Genomic DNA, 17,352 nt, shown 5'->3' on the forward strand with positions numbered 1-17,352 from the left:
TCCTTTTCTAAACTGAGAGGGACCAATCTGATTTTTATTTATGCTTCAATATATTGTCAGGAAAATTAATCCACAAACACCTGAGGTTTATGTCCAAAAAGGAGATGGAGAAGTCCTGTAACTATTCAAATAAGGGGAGAGATCATGGGCATCTCCCATAGGGTCTCTCAAATTTTTAGAGGATGTAGCCTCCCTTTTATGCCATTTTCGTGGCCACATGTCCTTTCTCTTTCACTGGCTGAGGTACTTGAGAGGTTCAGACTTCCTGAAGCACCCAATACCTAAGACCCCCTTCTAATGTATACTGCCCCATAATTTTTTTTTTTTTGTGTCAGTCAGTGGAATTCCTATGGAGTTTATGGTTATGCCCGTTGTTTCCTTCATTTCTCTAAATCTAACTTTATTTATTAGCAGACCCACTGGTTGTTTGTGTTATTGATACTTATTATAAAATTGGCTTTTTGCAAATATTAAAATGGATTTTATATGTGTGATGTTAAAGTAACTTTGTTATAAAGATATAGTTTTTATTTCTGTTGTTAATTAAGCTTGGTGAAATAGCTGATATAATTATGCTTGTGTTAAAATGTTATCCCATCCCTTGGATGACCATATGAAGAAGACACCTGCTACAGATATGCCAACTATCAGCACTCACCATCTGAAGACAGTGTGGACCAAGGCTCAAAACTTGGAGGTGATAAGAATGGACTAAAACCACAGCCAAGGAATATGCATGCTCAAAAAAGGCGGATCCCAGGAGGAGATATGCTAAACAGTTCTTGGAACATGTAAACTAGTTTGTGGAAAGGTTTACTATGCATAAGGATCCAAGAATATGCAACAGGCATGTAAGGGAAAAGGTATTTAAGGGGTATCTCAGAAGATAAGAGTGTGGCTTAGTGCCAAGATGCACCTGGCCATAATAACCTTTGCTCTATGGTCCTTGTCTCCTATTTTCCTTTATTAAACATTTTAAAATTTCTCAGGAGAGTGAACGTGTTTTTCACAGTTTGTAAATCTCCCTCATTCCAATCATCAATCAATCCTTCCCATTGTTTCTTTTATCTCTCAGTGCTAGTTTTATCTACCAGCAGACTCACAGTTTGTTTGTAAAGGCAAGCCCCTCATTCTTTCCAATATCTTATACCCGAGGTGAAAAATTACTTTAGAGGCTGTATGCATGCTGGCAGCCCTATCCCCAGGGAGGCTTCACCTGACAGCCGATCAGGGCAGCGAAAGCTTCCACGATTGGGGTGCAAGCAAGTCCCCACTTCCCAATAGGGCAGATGCCCCAATGTCCAGAAAAATTATGCCTGGGAAATTGGGCTATGGGAGGAGCCTTAACACACAAAAGCAGTTAACAATGGGGGCCATTTTTCTTTGGTTTTCTTAGAGGGATCAGAGGCTTGCCCGGAGGGTCGTCTTGTCTCTCCTCCCCCCTCGCCTTTTCCTCTCTGGGGTCCTGCTTTCCCATCTGCACCTGTCCTGCCCTGCTTTGCCATTTCCCTGATGCAGCTCATTGTCATGCCAGCCCAGTGAAAAGTGAAACTTTCCACATTGTGAAAAGTGCCTATTATATGGCTCTATGCAGATATTTACTACATTATTATGTTGTATTGACTCGTAGTGCTGTATTAACATTTTAATAGTATGGTAAATGCAGTTTTGTAGTTAAAAAGTAACTTTTGTAGTTAAAATAGGAACTATGTAGGTGGGATATTTTTTTAAGAAAGGAATGAGGTACTCGCATCTGACTTCCAATCAGAATGTAAGAAAGTGACCTCTACCATTGGACAGCAAGGACGGGGTTGACTGACAAGGCTCTAGGAGGGGCTAGAGATATAAAAGGTGAAGCATCCATCTTGAAGATGAGCCAGCCACGTGGTAGGCAGGCACGAAGAAGGTTCCCAGGCCTGTTTTTCACATGCATGCGTCTTTCCCATGTTTAAATGTCTGTCTGTGAGGGCAGGTGTTTCTCAGTTCTCCTGTTTTAAAGTATTATGAACTTTTCTTTTAGCTTCCTTGAAAAAGTCTTGCATAGAAACCCACTAGAAAATGAGTATAAATAATTTTGCTAAAATGTGACAAATAGTCTTGGGCACTTAGGACCATCACAGGATTTAGGTTCAGTTGTGTACTTTCTTACTTGCAAAGTCTGAAGTATATGGTAATGTTTGCCTCAGCTGAGCGAAGGCAAAAAAAGCCATGTGGTTATTTTGCATATGTGAAAGATTAAAACACCTAAAAAAGAAGAAGTGTGTAGAATATTTCCATGGGAAATGAGTGGATTAGGTAGGCAAGCAAAGTTTCACATTGGAAAGAAGAGCTACTTAAATAGGTGGCTTTGGGATTTAATGTTTTGTCTTCTTCCCTACACCTCTGAAGACCAAAATGTGCAAATGAAATTAGCACATTGACACAGATAGCCAAAAGCCTTTTCTATGTTTTCTACATGACTCCACACCTGTGCTTTGTGAGAAGTCTGTAAAAAAAAATTTGTGCTTGATCCTCCAAATTGAAGCTATGTGTAACCATTTCTCTGGACGCTGCTGCAGCATGCTCCAGTTCTTCTTGTTATGTGTGTCCTGTTTGTGCAGCCAGCACCCTCATGCTGACTGAAGCTGTGGCAGTTTTCTGTTGCTCAGAAGAGCATCATATTTTATATGAACAGCTGTCAGGTGCCAATGCACTGACCTAATCCTGGACAGAATAAAAGTTTATAGTAGTCATTAATAAATTTATTATATTTCGTTATACAAAATATTAATTAATCATTCTCATTAGTTATTAATTATTAGCAACTCTGTCTAACATGAATATTAAGAACACACATGAATTTTGCAGGTTTAGTGTACCATCTGTCATCTACTTTTGCAGGGGAGAAACACAGCAGAAGAGTTGTCCTGGGCAGGCCAGCAGCGAGTGGGTGCTTGCTGCCATGGAAGGACACTGCAATCCTCTCACTCCATCGGCACTCCCAAGGCAGGACCACATTTCCGGGAAATATTTTAAAGTTTCAGGAAGAAGCTTGAAATTTTTACTTATTTTTAAAACATCATAAAGCTATCTCCTCCTCATTTTAGGACTAATAAAGTAATCTCTCATTTTAATTGTACTCCAGCATGTACACGTTTACAAGGTTTCATAGCAGTTACCCATAAACAGTTTGTGACTTGGTCATCTTTCACAATTACTCCATCTTTTTCACTCTCCTTAATTAACTATCAATGCCTCTTGTTTCCCTGTGTATACTTTTACACTCGTCTTTATCCTTATTTTTCAGGGTGACTGTATTACTTCATTTATTGTAACCAAAACAGAAGAGTAAAACCATAACACAATCCTATACAAACCACCTATATATAAGATAATATTTATGTAAGTCAAGAGAAGGCACTAGTAAGGATGCCCATGCAAAGAACCCTAAGGAAAGCAAAACTAAACCAAACTCACCACAGAGAACAGATGCAAATATTTTTTCTTAGGCCTACAAAGAACTCTTTTGTAATTTGTAGTTTATCTAAATAAATATGTAACCTGAAAAGTAAATATCTATTTAATTTGAAGATTTCTCTGGTGAAAGTGGAAATGCTAAAAAGAGAAAGTCTGGAATCTATCAAACCACAACCTGAAAAGAAATTTTATCAATGTTTCCAGAAACAGAAATTTTTGTGATAATTATTGCTCTTGTAATATACTCCAGTTTTGGTTGTAACAAATTTTTTTTTCTTTACATGTGCTAAAAGCTGTCTGCAACCATCTCCCTGGATTGAATGCAACATGCCAAAGAGTCTGACTAATCTTTTTCAAACTTCGAGTCATTTAAAACGGCACAGATGGAAGTCAGGGGAAGTAACTCTGACTGGATTGCAAACACAGAGCTACTCAGCATCACATGCCTGCTTTACTACTCTTTCCAGATTGATATTCCTATTAATTTTTAACTTGTAAGCGAGCTACATCCATAAAATAGTGTCATCTGACAATCTGACTTTGTTCTATATAGTGTGACATTTCCAAGCTTTGACTCTGCAGTCTAAAGAGTTGCACACTCTGAATAATCTCAGAGCTCCTTCTAATCCCTCTCCTTGAGCTACCATGGCCATTGCTTAACCCTAAGACAGTCAGTCTCCATCTGCTGGTTTCTGTACATTCCTACATTTTGTAGCTGTCTATGAGTTTGACTGGTTCTTGATTCCCCTGACGCTAGAAAAGGAGCAGCAAAACATTAGAGGTTGCATGTTCATCACTGATGGAGAGAATCTTGTCTCAAACCTTACAGTATTTTTGTTATCTAAATGAAATGAATGAGAGACAGAAAAACTTCTTTTTTCCTTATGAGTGCGGTAATTTGATGCTGCCCTTGGTCCACACAACTCACAAACATAGGTTGTGAAGATTTCCTTCAGAAGCTGTTGCTTAATGGTAACTTCTACTTAGAATATGAAGAAAAAGAGAAAGGGAAAACTTTAACTAATGAAGGATTCATTTAGAGGACTTCAGCTGTCTTAAAGATACTCTCCCAGGTTTTCACCCAGTTTATCATCATGCCTCCAGAGGGAGGGGTAGTGAGGGAGAATGAACCCTTATTCACCAGGAATGGGGTGATTACAGAGCAGCTGACAAGAGGAAAAGGGAAGGCAGAGGCCAAATGTATGGCAGGTTTGTGAAAGGAAGAACTGTTTTGTTTATACTTGTCCTTATTGCCTAAGGACAAAGTTAAGATTGAATTCAGCTGTGGCAAACTCTGTTTTTCTCTTTTGTACTCCAGATGCTGAAGCTTGTGTTTCTTTACTGTGGTTTGGACTGTGGAGAGTCATTTATGTGAATGCCCTTTGGTTTGGGAAAAGAGAAAGAGATGAAGTAAGTGCATTTAAAACAAAGGTAAATAGCAAAGTTAACTAGGTCTGTTTTCCTGAGCTTTAGTGTCTTGAGGTCAGTCTCTTGAGCGGACTTGATGTACAAGGATGTGCTCTCAGGATTTTCTTGATGAAGGTGTCCCAAAAGGGGGAGTTGGGAGGATTACTTTTGGTAGATCATCTGACTAAAACGAAGCGCAAATGCAACAAAATTATATATGAGAACTGTTTATTGATAAAGAAGGATAAGTGTTCTTACGGAAGGGAGATAGAAAAGAGAGCAGAGAGGGAACTAGAGAGAAACAGAAGGCAGCAATAGAGTTACCGCAAGAACCCCGTGCGCTCTGTCGGATCAGCCCGGCAGATGGAGTGTGTGTGCTGCAAGGCGCGGCGAGCCCGAGCGGCTCCCGTGAGCGCTCCATTTCCGAGCGTGTCCCCGGCGGTGGGGGCAAGGCGCGGCGAGCCTGCGCGGCTCCTGGGAGCGGCCGGGGGCAGGCGGCGGCTGCGGCGGGCAGCTCTGGAAACACGGCGGCCTCTGCTCCGTCCGGGAAGCAGCGGAGCACCCGGTCGTCGCGGCGACGAGCTGCCTCTCGGAAGCGGTGAAGCAGGGCAGGACAGGTCCGTCCAGGGAAGCAGGACACAGGTAGGAAAAGGAGAGGGGGGGATGAGAGCCAAACTGACCCTCCAAGAAAACCAAAGAAAATGGCCCACGGTTGTGTCACAGTTAACTGCTTTTATGTTCTAAGGTTCCTCCTACAGCCCGATTTCCCAGGCATTTCTTCCTGGGCATTTTTCCCGGGCATCCAGGCATCTGTCCCGCTGGCCAGTGGGGGGTCGCTTGCAGCCCAGTCGCGGAAGCTTCTCTCCCGACTGGCTGCCCGGCGAAGTCTCCCCTGGGACGGGGCTGCCAGCCCGCGTACAGCCCTAACAGGAAGCCTTCAACTAATGTATAACATATGTTGAGGCATAAATAAAAATCAGATTGGTCCCTCTCAGGAGGCATTGGCATAGTTTGCATGCTTCAGCTACCTCCTGTTTTTAGGAAATCTGAATAACTATCCAGGAATGAAATTGGTGAGTTTGAAAAATACTAGAAAAAATTATTAAGACAGAGATCTAAAGCAAGGTGATTTTTGTACTCACAAGTAATAGTTATAAAACCAAGCTAAAAATAAAAGTAACAGAGACAAATGCACTGTGCAAGGCCACCACAGCCTAATTCCTGGTTAGATCTGCTGCCTCACACTGCACCTAGCTGTGAATTTTCAACTTGTCAAGAATTAAACAAGAATGTGCTTTATAGTGATTACTCTATTACTGAAAGCTTCTGGGAATACATGAACACCTCCAGCCAGAGCTGAGTGAGAAAAATCTAGCAAATTTGCATGAGGGTGGCTCTGCAATAGCTATGTTTGAAAACCTCAGGCAGTTCTGATGTCACTGAGGGGTACTTTTTAAGGGGAGTAAATATAATTTCAACATATTGTCATGGTTTAACCATGCCAAGCACCATGGAGCCACTTCCTCACTCCCTCACCAGCTGGACTGGGGAGAGAGTTGGAAAGGTAAAAGTTGGAAAACTCATGGTTTTGGAAAGATAAAAACAGTTTAATATGGAAAGCAAAAGCCGTGCACACATGCAAAGCAAAACAAGGAATGAATCCACTGCTTCCTATGGGCAGGCAGATTTTCAGCCATCCCCAGAAAAGCAGAGCCCCACCATGCATAACAGTTACTATGGAAGGCAAACACCATCACTCCAAATGTCCCCTCCATCCTCCTTCTTCCTCCCGCTTTATATACTGAGCATGATTTCAGATGGTCTGGAATACCCCTTTGGTCAGTTTGGGTCATCTGTCCCAGCCCTGTCTCCTCCCAACCACCTCCAGCTTCCTTGCCAGTGTGGCAGAACAAAAAGCAGAAAAGGCCTTGGCTTTGCAGAAGCACTGCTCAGCAACAACAAAAACATCTCTATTATCATCTCTTCAATCAGCACAAATCTAGAGAATAGCCCCATACCAGCCACTGTGAAGAAAGTTAACTCTACCCAGCCAAAACCAGCACACGTCCTCTTTCATGATCATTAAACCTTTATTGCTGGTAAATATTTTTTATAAAGAATATTCAGATTAAAGGCAAAATTGCTACTGCAATCTTCTACCTCACTATAAAATTTTAAGTAATTTCATTCTGATTTTAACTGCTTTAGCTGATTAGTAGAGACAGTAAAAGAATCACCTTTGAGGCAGGTGCCATTTGACCCATTTTTTCCTTGGGGAAAGAAAGGTATTGACTGGCAAGCTTAACACGGGAGCTGAAAGCTCCTCTTGTAATGGTTAGCATAACCTCAGAAATTACGACTATTTGGTTAAACATCTAATAGCCTTAATAGAAGGGAAGGGCCAGAGATACTGCCCCCAGAGTCACTCACTAAACACATTATTTTTTCAAGTGTCAGCCATTATTACCTGCATTTCCACTGTACTGAGAAGGTGAATGCTTTGACACGATATGGTGTTGATTGTGTGCTTCATAGTACACACACTGACACATTGCCAGTGGTTTCCCATGTAATCAGCGGACACAATCAGGCTCACAGTGTGATCCAGATGTCAGTTACAATTATGGTGTTTCAAGTTTCTTTTATTGCTAGTTGGTACTCCTTTCTTTATTTTGGTATTTGTAACTCCAAGTTTTCTTGGTGAGAAAGAAAAAGGAAAGTGATCAATATTTTATTTTTCTGTGTAATTTTAAATTATTTTCTTTCCTGTTAGTCTTCTTTTTTTTGGCAGTGATTTTGTTGTACAAAACAGTGAAGTGCTTGGAATTTGTCTTGAATGTGTCTTTTCCCTGGTGACTGAAATGAAAGGAAGCATTGTATATGTCAGGTTATAGAATGAATTGAATGGAAGGAGATGGTTTAAGATATGCTGTGGTGTGTCTTACTATACATAAATGCCTGCATTTGGTAGCTGTTTATTGAGCTGAAGAAGAAGATGCAAATTATCTGTGGGATGCCCAGACCCTGATGTCAGTGTTATAGCTGTCTGCCTGCAGCATTGTAAAAGCTGAAGTCCAAAGAGAGGTGGCATAAATACTTCATGTCTAAGATGTCATCAAAATGTGTGCAAATTATTTAAACCACTCTAAAAACTTACTCTGAAGAAAGATGCTAGTGTTCTAATTTCTAATTCTAATTTCTAGAATTAGTGTTCTAGTTTATAATCTGTCAGTTAGTCACTTCTTCTAGATTTGTTCCTCCTAACATGGTCAAAAAATTTTTGTAAGGTATTATTTAGCTACCAAAACTCCCCCGGCCCCGACCAAACTAAATAGGAGTTAGACTTGCTGCTAAAATCAAAGTAATTGACATTTTATAGGAATACTTATTTAACAGGAATTTTAAAAAGTAAATGGAATTAAATATGAAAACTGATAGTCTGGAGATAGTTCTAAAAATGGAACAAAGATAAGAAAATTAGCAAAGGAGGGTGACTTTAAATGACTGTGCAGGTACAGGCATTTATGGAAATAGATTGGCTTGAGCTAAGTAAGAGGGTAGAGAACTGGCAGAAACTAATGTAATTCTGCTTTATATAGTACTTAGAGTTTGTGTGCAAATACTCTGGTGGCAGAAAGGCACCCCAGGTTCTGAGGGCTACAGGCATTACAGATCAAGAATAAGCTAGGAGTGGATCCCATTTAGGATGGGATTAACTGTGCTGTTAAATTAAAGAATGAGTACATTCACAATTGACAAAAAGGTTGACACTAGCAAATATACAGCAAAGCAGGCACTGTAGACATAAACTTTAATAGCAGCTACAATATGTAGTGATCAAAGCTGAAGATAATAAAATGATGCTATAAAGTAAAGTAAAATAGTTAATACAGAAGAAATAAACCCCAATATTAATCCCAGTAGTATTCATGGTGGAAAAGACAAAAAGTATAACAGGGAATTCCACTAGAAATGAAAGAGTTGTTCATGGATAAACCTTAGTTTCATAGCACAGCAGTCTTCAAACTTGATTTTCTCAGTTGTTCCAAAGTAGTTATTTACATGATTCCCTGATTTCTCTGTCAAGGTTGTTCTGAACAGGGGACAAAAATTCCTATCTTCAAAATTTTAGGAAGTATTTCAATGGTAAAAGGAATATGTAGAGTACTCTTACTAAGGAGAAGGCAGTGACTGACAAGACAGGGCTTACAAGACCTGGGCATAAGTTAATGTGCTAGGAAAAACTGTTATATGTACTTTTAAAGGCTTGTACAGATTCACTGCATATCACTTTCAGTCATAACTCACCAAAAATAGCAAGATGCTTTGGATGTAAGAATAAAGAAATGGATATAATTGTACCTAAAGTCACTGGTATTGTGATAAACTGTTAAATACACACAACCACTTATCCCTTCTAATGCTTCTAATGCAGTGAAGCTAGGGCTTTGCTATAAGCAAGTGCTGATATCCCATCCATAAAAAAATAAACAGCAACCTGAACACAGCTCTTGCTGAACACGTCTGGTTTGCATGATTATTAAACACTCAAACTGAAATGCAGTTTGTTTATAATTTCTGGCATTTCATCTACTTCTTCAGCATGGACAGATGAATTGGCTGAGTCTCTACTCAGTAGTCTCTGCTGTTGGAAGAACCTGGGCAGAATAGTAGGAGGGCACTTGTACTTCCACTGCTGACTAAACTTGGCCCTGGGATCTAAATCAAAGAAAAGAAAGTAGCCTTGCTTTGAACAAAGGCATTCTCTTTCTCTACTTGGGTTTAGTTTCAAATATATAATTACCAAATGTCAGACATGAGATCGCCCTCCACCCCTATACTTATAAATTGCAGAGCAGTAGTTAGAAGAATCCCTTAAGGCACAAGAGTTAAGGATGCATGATGTGCATGCTTAAGGTTTCTGAGGCAACATTTACAAACAATAAATGATCTGGTTTTATCTTATTTCCTTTGGGGAGTATTTTTCCTGTAATTTGGTTAACTGATACAAAGATTATACGTGTGTGCCTATGTGTATATATAAATACATACTCACAATTATCCCCAGGCAGAAATGCAAATTAATTGCTAAGGGTCAACAGTTGCCCTGTTGCTGAGCCAGTAGTAAGAGGCTTCCTGTTGATGAGCTAACGCTTTCTTAGTTACTCAGATAAGCTAGCAAAATGTGAAAGAAGAGTCCTCTTGATGTCTGTTGAGGTGCTAAGTAACATATCTTGAAGTCATGTTTGCTGCTCATACTGTAACTTACTTCTGGAATGCATCATGGTAGTATCCTAGGTGAGCCAAAAAATACGTACTATATTCCATATTTCCTCTACATCCATCTGCACTGTTTGTGTTACTGTCAGTAAGAGTTGACAACCTGGGAAATTGAGCTTCCCGGTTCACAGAAAAGAAGGGGTCCGCGGTCCCTTTAAAAGACAGCCAACAGATGCAGAGACCTCTTTTGTCACTCTCTGGGCTCCCAAGGAAGTTCTTTGGGCAGGTCTCTGGTTAGAAACCTGAGAAGCTGAATTTTGCAATCCAAAACTGTTTCAGAGTTGAGTAACTGGACAAAAATTTAGGCTCCTTGAGGCACAGCCATTGGTTCTACATATTACAGAGACATAGCACACTACGCTTAAGAAGGGATAATTATTAGCGTATTTGGGTAATTACATTTCCTGTTTATAGTATTGTCCTGGTTCCAGCTAGGACAGGGTTAAGTTTTCCAGTAGACAGGAGGGGGCATGCCTAGGACCATGAGGTTATTCAATACTACTTCATGTCATTCCTAGGATGGGGTTAGGAATTCTCTGAATCACTCTCTATTTTGTATACTTTTATTATTAGGATTGTTACTGTTTGTTTTCTTATATAATTGCTGTTTCCAGCAATTGTTCTTATTTGATATTTATTTTTTGTGCCTCAAATTCTCCTCTCCAGCTGCCAGATGGGAAAGGGGAGCAAGTAGAGCAGTGCCTGGGTTTTGGTGGGAATACTAAATTGGGGAACACCGTTCCTAACCCGCAACAGGTACTTAAAGAGTGCGGCTCTATCTACCCTTATCTAAAGAATCTTAATTTCCAATTAATTGCTAGAACCCAAGTGGTCTGGCTTCGTATTCTAGAAAACAGTGGTGGCTAACCTGCAGTCTGTGACGGTTCTAAATTGACATGGAAACTCATGGCTGCTCATCTATGAGGTCTTGTATGACTTCACTGATAATTGGTAGCTGATACTACTGGACCATAACTGGGAGGTAGGATGCTCTGCACAGACTTGAAGAAGGCTTGCTGTCTCTTCAGTTTAAGGAAGTCCTCCCATCTCCACTAATAACTAGTGTACACACATGCTAATTTTATTCATAGACACTCAACAGGTACAGCAGATTCTGTCTCAGAGCTGTTATCTCTATAGATTGTTCTGAGTTGGGGCCTGTTTCACTGTCTGAAAAAGGGAGGTGGAGGAAGAGAAGTATGTCATTTTGAAGTTCTCGTGCCATCAAAAAGCCCTGGCAGTCACTAATCATGGAGCAATGCACTGAGATTTGAGGAAGCATGTTGTAACATCATGCCATTGGTTCTCTGTTTTGTTTTTTTTTTTCTTAACTTTGTGTAGCTAGTTACAGAAACTTTTGTATGTTCTGCACTAAATTTCCAGTCATGTTACACTAAGTATATGATACATGGCATTTGGTTCAGTTGTATCCCATCACAGGAGTTGAAGAACTATGCAACTGATTCCTGTGTGTGGAACTTCATTTGAGTCCTTGCCTTGGGGTGACTTTATGATGCTCATATCCCCATTTGTATGTTTAGCCCAGAAATAAGTTTTGCACCTTTAAGACTGGTTCTGAGAGCGAAGGGGAGGGAAGATGAAGCTCAGAGTTTTTTTTCAGAAACTGCACTCACTCCTCCACATTCCTCCTCCTGGACTGCATTGTCTGCGGACGGACAGACAGATGGCACGACAGAGCTCTCCTTTGCTTTTAGTTGGTTTTTAGCTAGCTGAGGCAGAGGAGTTCCCTGGACTGTGGTTTTTCTTTTTCTTTTGACCTGTTTAAACCTGCTCTGGACTGAACACGCAGAGGAGCACCAGCAGCTCACACCTGTGGCCCACCAGGCTGGGCCTGAGTCGAGGCATTTCCTGATAAGAGACTGAGTAAGCTGAGCTGCAACCCATGAAGGGGACTTTTCTGGGTTTGTCATCTCCTTTGGAGCAGCAAGAGGTTTTAATGTTTAATATGGCTCATTTATTTTGTGCTGGTGAATGCTTTGCCTGCCAAATAAACAGGTTTTTTCCATTTTTCTCCAAGGAAATATTTTCCTGAACTGGTTGGGGGAGGGGCTGCTTGAATCTGCTGTCTAGAAGAAGCCCTTCAGAGGTTTTCTCCCAAATTTGCCCTAAACAAGGACAGTTCTATGAGAGAACTGATTTTTGTGAAGAGTAAAAAGCAGCAACTGTTTTACTTTTTATTTAGTTCTCTTTCTTAACAGTTTTCTCTGTATCAAATGACACATGACTTCCCTCACTCAGTACCACCAGACTTGTCTTGAAAGCACCTCTGGAGTTAGTGTCTTTTTTTTTTTTTTTTTCTGGACTACAGTTATGCTAGTATATGTTAAACAAAGCATCAATTCTGCAATTTATTAGAGGCTTTTCTGCAGCCTTCACAATTTTAAACGTGCCAATTTCAGTGTTTCTCACTAGTTTCTTCTTAATGCAAGGAAAAAAAAAAAAAAGAGGAGCAGTTCCAAGAAACTGGAGAACAGAAAAATGTTTATGCAAATATGTAAAGTACCAGGCTTTTTTTGTTCTATCACAGGGCATCAAGTATTGGATTGCATGAATACACATGTAGTGCTCATTGTATCATAATAATATAAATGAGCCAACCTTAAAACTGCATAGTCCTGATTTTTTACAATTATTTTCAGCATGCTTATATTATCTTGTAGTGGGTGATGTAGGCATATATTTACAAGGGCTTGCCTTGCAAGCTGATAACCTACAAAAATGTAATCATTTATTAGGAACATCATAAATCAATACAGGGAGAAAATGCTGTAAATACTGTGCAAGATTCTTGTTCTTGTCCATTTTTTATTAAAGAATCGGAGTACCAATAAGAATCAAATAATTGATTGATTTTTCTGCAATGCACCGACGGTATGGACTGAAGTTATTCCCAGTTTAGAGATTTTGCATCTTTCTTTTGATTTTGTACCAACTGAACATTTCAGAAGGTTAATGCAGATTGACGTTTCATTGCTGCACTTGTAACACAGTCACGGGTGTGTTTGATAAGTCAGCAGATTTAACATTAGCTTTTTAACCACCACAGATACCATGTACCATCTGTACCAGTAAGTGAGTGATGGAAAATAGGTGAGGTGGGCTCATTCCTAGAACATGAGGTTAAATATTGTCTGTTGGTGTGGTAGCTTGAAAATTTCTGAAATGGTCACTTAGTGCCCAAAGCTGACATATGCAGGGGCAATTCATAGATCACAGAATGGTATGGGTTGGAAGGAACCTTACAGGTACCAGTTCTGTCAACAGTACATGAATGAGATGAATATTACTTGTATGGCACTGCATTTATAAGGATTTGTTTTGCTGAAAGTGAAAAGAAACAATAAATTCAGTTACCAGAGTGTTGTTGCAAGCCCCCAGACAGGTCATAATTAGCACTGACTCCATGATTGCAGAAGGCTGGTCAATTACCATACCATACCATACCATACCATACCATACCATACCATACCATACCATACCATACCATACCATACCATACCATACCATACCCATTAAGAAGAAATGTATCTCTCTTGCAGACAGTCCAATACAGCTTTGACCAGATTGGTTAATCAAATCCAAACACCATCACTGTTGACCAATCAAGAAATCACCCTTTGGTAAACAAATCTCCATAACACATTCCACATGTGTACAACAACAGGTGCAGCAAGTGAAGATAAGAATTGTTTCTCATTCTTTTCTCTGAACTTCTCACAGCCTTCCCCAGCACAATGCCTGGGGAAGTTGTGTCTGCTGCTCTCTATGGAGAGAGCTGTAGCTACACCAGAGAACTCTTTTTCTTGTTACAAATAAAAATGTGGTGGTTGTTCATGCCAGAATACAGCTGCTGGATGGACATTTATGAAACACCATAAATTCTTATGTTCTTATACTACTGTTTATGTTACATTTGGAGATACTTAAAGTTATTTTGTGATCTCTAACACTGAAGTCAGATTACAAATTTATATTATATTGAAAGAGTGTTATGAATTTTAGGAGACTTAGTCAAGGGAAACTGGGTATCTATCAAGTGCTCTTGATGCAAATGTGAGATATATATATATATATATATGCCGTATGAATGGTTATAAACATAGCATATGCCATCACTGTATGTATTTTATGTGCATGAAAGACTGCTGTTCTGGTTTGTGTTATTGAAGCAAACTAACAATAGGACTGAAACCATTTTTGTGTGCCCTGATTTCTGCAAAACTTGCTCTTAACAAGTTCTTGGTTGCTGGTAAGAATAGATGATTAGTTTCAACACAGCGATAACTGACCAAGCAATCCTTCTTCCGATATAAAAACTTTATTTGTTCACCTTATACATTACTCAGATTTGGTTGCTTCTGTAGAAACCAGTAAGAATAAAGCACATCAGGGCAAGTGGTAACCCAGTGTGTGAAAGGTATGAATCACTACCATAACTACTCTTTCTCCGTTCTTTGGAATACGTAAAAGTGTTTGTGATGTCATTAAAGTAGAAGATGAGACTATTTTGATAGCAGGTTAGCATACCACACAGCAGATTCCTTGACTCAGTAAGTTTGTGTCTGAGATGAATATTTAACATGGTCAGTGGCAACATCTCTTGGCAGGTTCAAAACCACTGAAACTTCTTTAAAACACTGACACAGATTTTCTCCTTTCCTGTCCTTTCCAATTCCTAGGAAAATGTGATGAAGGGAGGAATTTACAATATAGAGGTGATAATTACAGCTGTAAACATATTAGAAGGTATTATTTACCATAGACATATTATAAAAAGTAAAGAACATTTATGCTAGGCTAACACTGTGATATTAACCCTACACACTGAACTTCCTGGCACTGAGCCTTCACATTGGAGATACTGTGCAAAAATACTTTATTTTTTTTTGGCTAGTGTAATATGTAAAATATGTGCATCTGTAAGCTGGTATCTGCATATATGTGCAGTATTGCCTAAGTGCAAGAATTTAAAAACCATTTGTCAAAGTGCTAAATCATGACAGTTTAAATTTTAAAAAATATATTAATTTCTGCCTTCTTTCCTTGGAGGTCAAGTTTTGAAACTTTTGCTTGAAAGCTAGAAGGTGATTGTAATTCTGCTTTTGTTTTGTTGGTGTTGCAGGCACTTTGCCTATTCCCATAATATGAAGCATTGCAAAAAGCAGACTTAGCATTGAACTTTGAAACTCATCTCTGGGATCTCTGGAGATCTCTGTTTCTTGGTGGTCCTTTGTCCTCAATGCAACAGAATTGCAAATATTAGCCACTGTATTGCCTAAATCAGCCAGAGGAAGTGCCTTGTGCTAGAATAGGCTGGCTGTAAATCTAGCCTCTAAGAGTAAAAAAGTGTTTATTATTGCTTATCACTTCTATGAGCTTGTTTCTGGGACAAGCTACAACAAGGTCACATCATGTTTACATGGGGTCCTAGTCATAAGAGGCTTGCTCAAATCCTTTTCTTTGTCACTAGTAATATGCATTCACCTCAAGTGAGCCCTCAGTTACCATCTGAGTGTGGTGTATGTTAGCAAATCCAATTCTATTAATTAAGTTCCTTTTTGCTTCAGTTAATATTTGATTATATATATATATATATAAACTTGAGGCAAGGAGTGGCCTCAAGTTATACCCGTTTTAGCTAAATTTCAGAGTCCCTTTGGGGGTGAAATTCTACACCAAAGGAAAGTAATGGAAGTTACTCCTTATGCAAGTGGAAGTAGCTGTGAACCAGCAGGTACAGAGAGCAGTGCCACGTGTGTATGTCCTGCAGGTACTCCAGGTATGGAGCTGCCCTTTCTTGAGCTACTTCAAGGGAGGGTAATTCTTGGTGTGTAAATAGCATAAATATCAGTGTAGTAAAGAACTCTACTTGCATGAACAAATGTACACAGGGAATCTGCAGCCTTAGGCAGTGTGAAAAACTCCATTCACTTTTGTTAAAAATTTAGAAGTTTTATAGTAATGAAAATAGTAATAAAAACTAGGACAGTAAGAGACAATAAAAACTAAAGAATTACAGACGTCCATGTGCCTGGCACTCTGCCACAAAGCACACCTTGCTAACAAAGGACTGCCCCTTAAAAGCAATAGCCTATTGCATATTCATATATCTCATTCATGATTCAAATATTCCTTTCATACTAGGGTGTTTCTGCTTAATTTTAGCTTCCCCCCCCCCATCTTCAAAATCATTCTTCTTGGTTCCTTAAAGTCTGAGCTTTCCTGATAAGGAGGCAATACTTCTTCTCTTGGGATCTTGGTGTCTGTTGCTGTTATCTCTATCCAGTTAGGATAATGCGAAGAATTTCTTGGTTATCTTTTCCATTCCTTGAGCTAGTTACAAAAAGTATCTTACATCACATAGTTTCTATTTTAATATTATGCTATAGCCTAAAAACTATATTTGCCACACTACTTCAAAGAGATTAATGCAGCATAACTTTCCAACATAACACATATAGTATTCATTATAATATTTGCGAAGAGCCAGTATTGTAATACGTATCTATAACAAGCAGCATCTAAGCTGTGATTTTAGGGATTATCTTTGCATCTTTGGAGCTGTGCTGAGAAACTAACAGGTGCAAACCTCTCGGTTTTGGCTTCCTTACTGTGGCCGCTTTGCACGTGGCTGCTTATGGGTGTTAGTCAGTCCTCTGCCGGCAGCCACGCCAAGGCGTCCGGGAGAGAGGTAAATGCTCTTGTTCCAGGAGCTGCAACTTCCAGCCTTGCACTTAAGCCTGGGATACAGGGAGGAAAGCCAAGCCATGCAGGGCCCTAGGGGTGGCGGCACTCTCCCGGCCTGGAGATCCCCCACCCCCCTCCCGAGCAGAGCAGCCTTCCGAACGAGGCAGTCGGGCTGCCGCGGGGAGATGGCGCCAGGTAGCAGGCCAGAGGAGGGGGCTGGTGTCGCCGCTTCAGGGTGAGGGGCAGCAAGGCACGGCTAGGCTGCCCCGTAGCCCCCCGCCCCAAGCCGGGAGCAGTGCCATGCGCCTCTTCCCCGCCTCCTCTTCGGCCTTGATCGAAACGCTGGAGGCTCCCCACAGCGGGAGGGAGCAGAGGAAATAAAAACAAGTGTGTGCGGCGCTGGGGGAGGGGGATCCCTGCTCCCGCTCCCCGGCCGAGCCGCCTTGTCCTGTCGCGGAGCCGGGAAAACGAGGTAAACTTTGTCGGCCGTCGTGATCCACG

At 40.3% G+C, this 17,352-nt stretch overlaps 1 protein-coding gene across 3 annotated transcripts in view; it reads left to right on the forward strand.

The window, feature by feature from the left end:
- The first annotated feature begins 5,353 nt into the window (after positions 1 to 5,353).
- Positions 5,354 to 17,352, forward strand: part of TNS3 (tensin 3) — a 210,936-nt gene continuing 198,937 nt past the window's right edge. For 2 of the 3 annotated variants that reach the window (XM_059850645.1, XM_059850682.1), the window contains exon 1: positions 5,354 to 5,505. The gene's annotated coding sequence lies outside the window, so the exon portion shown is untranslated. Of the gene's footprint in view, positions 5,506 to 17,189; positions 17,324 to 17,352 lie in introns of those variants that run through there. The other variant, XM_059850654.1, reaches the window with a different exon arrangement.

Source organism: Haemorhous mexicanus, chromosome 1 (assembly GCF_027477595.1).
Source record: "Haemorhous mexicanus isolate bHaeMex1 chromosome 1, bHaeMex1.pri, whole genome shotgun sequence".
NCBI lineage: Eukaryota > Metazoa > Chordata > Aves > Passeriformes > Fringillidae > Haemorhous > Haemorhous mexicanus.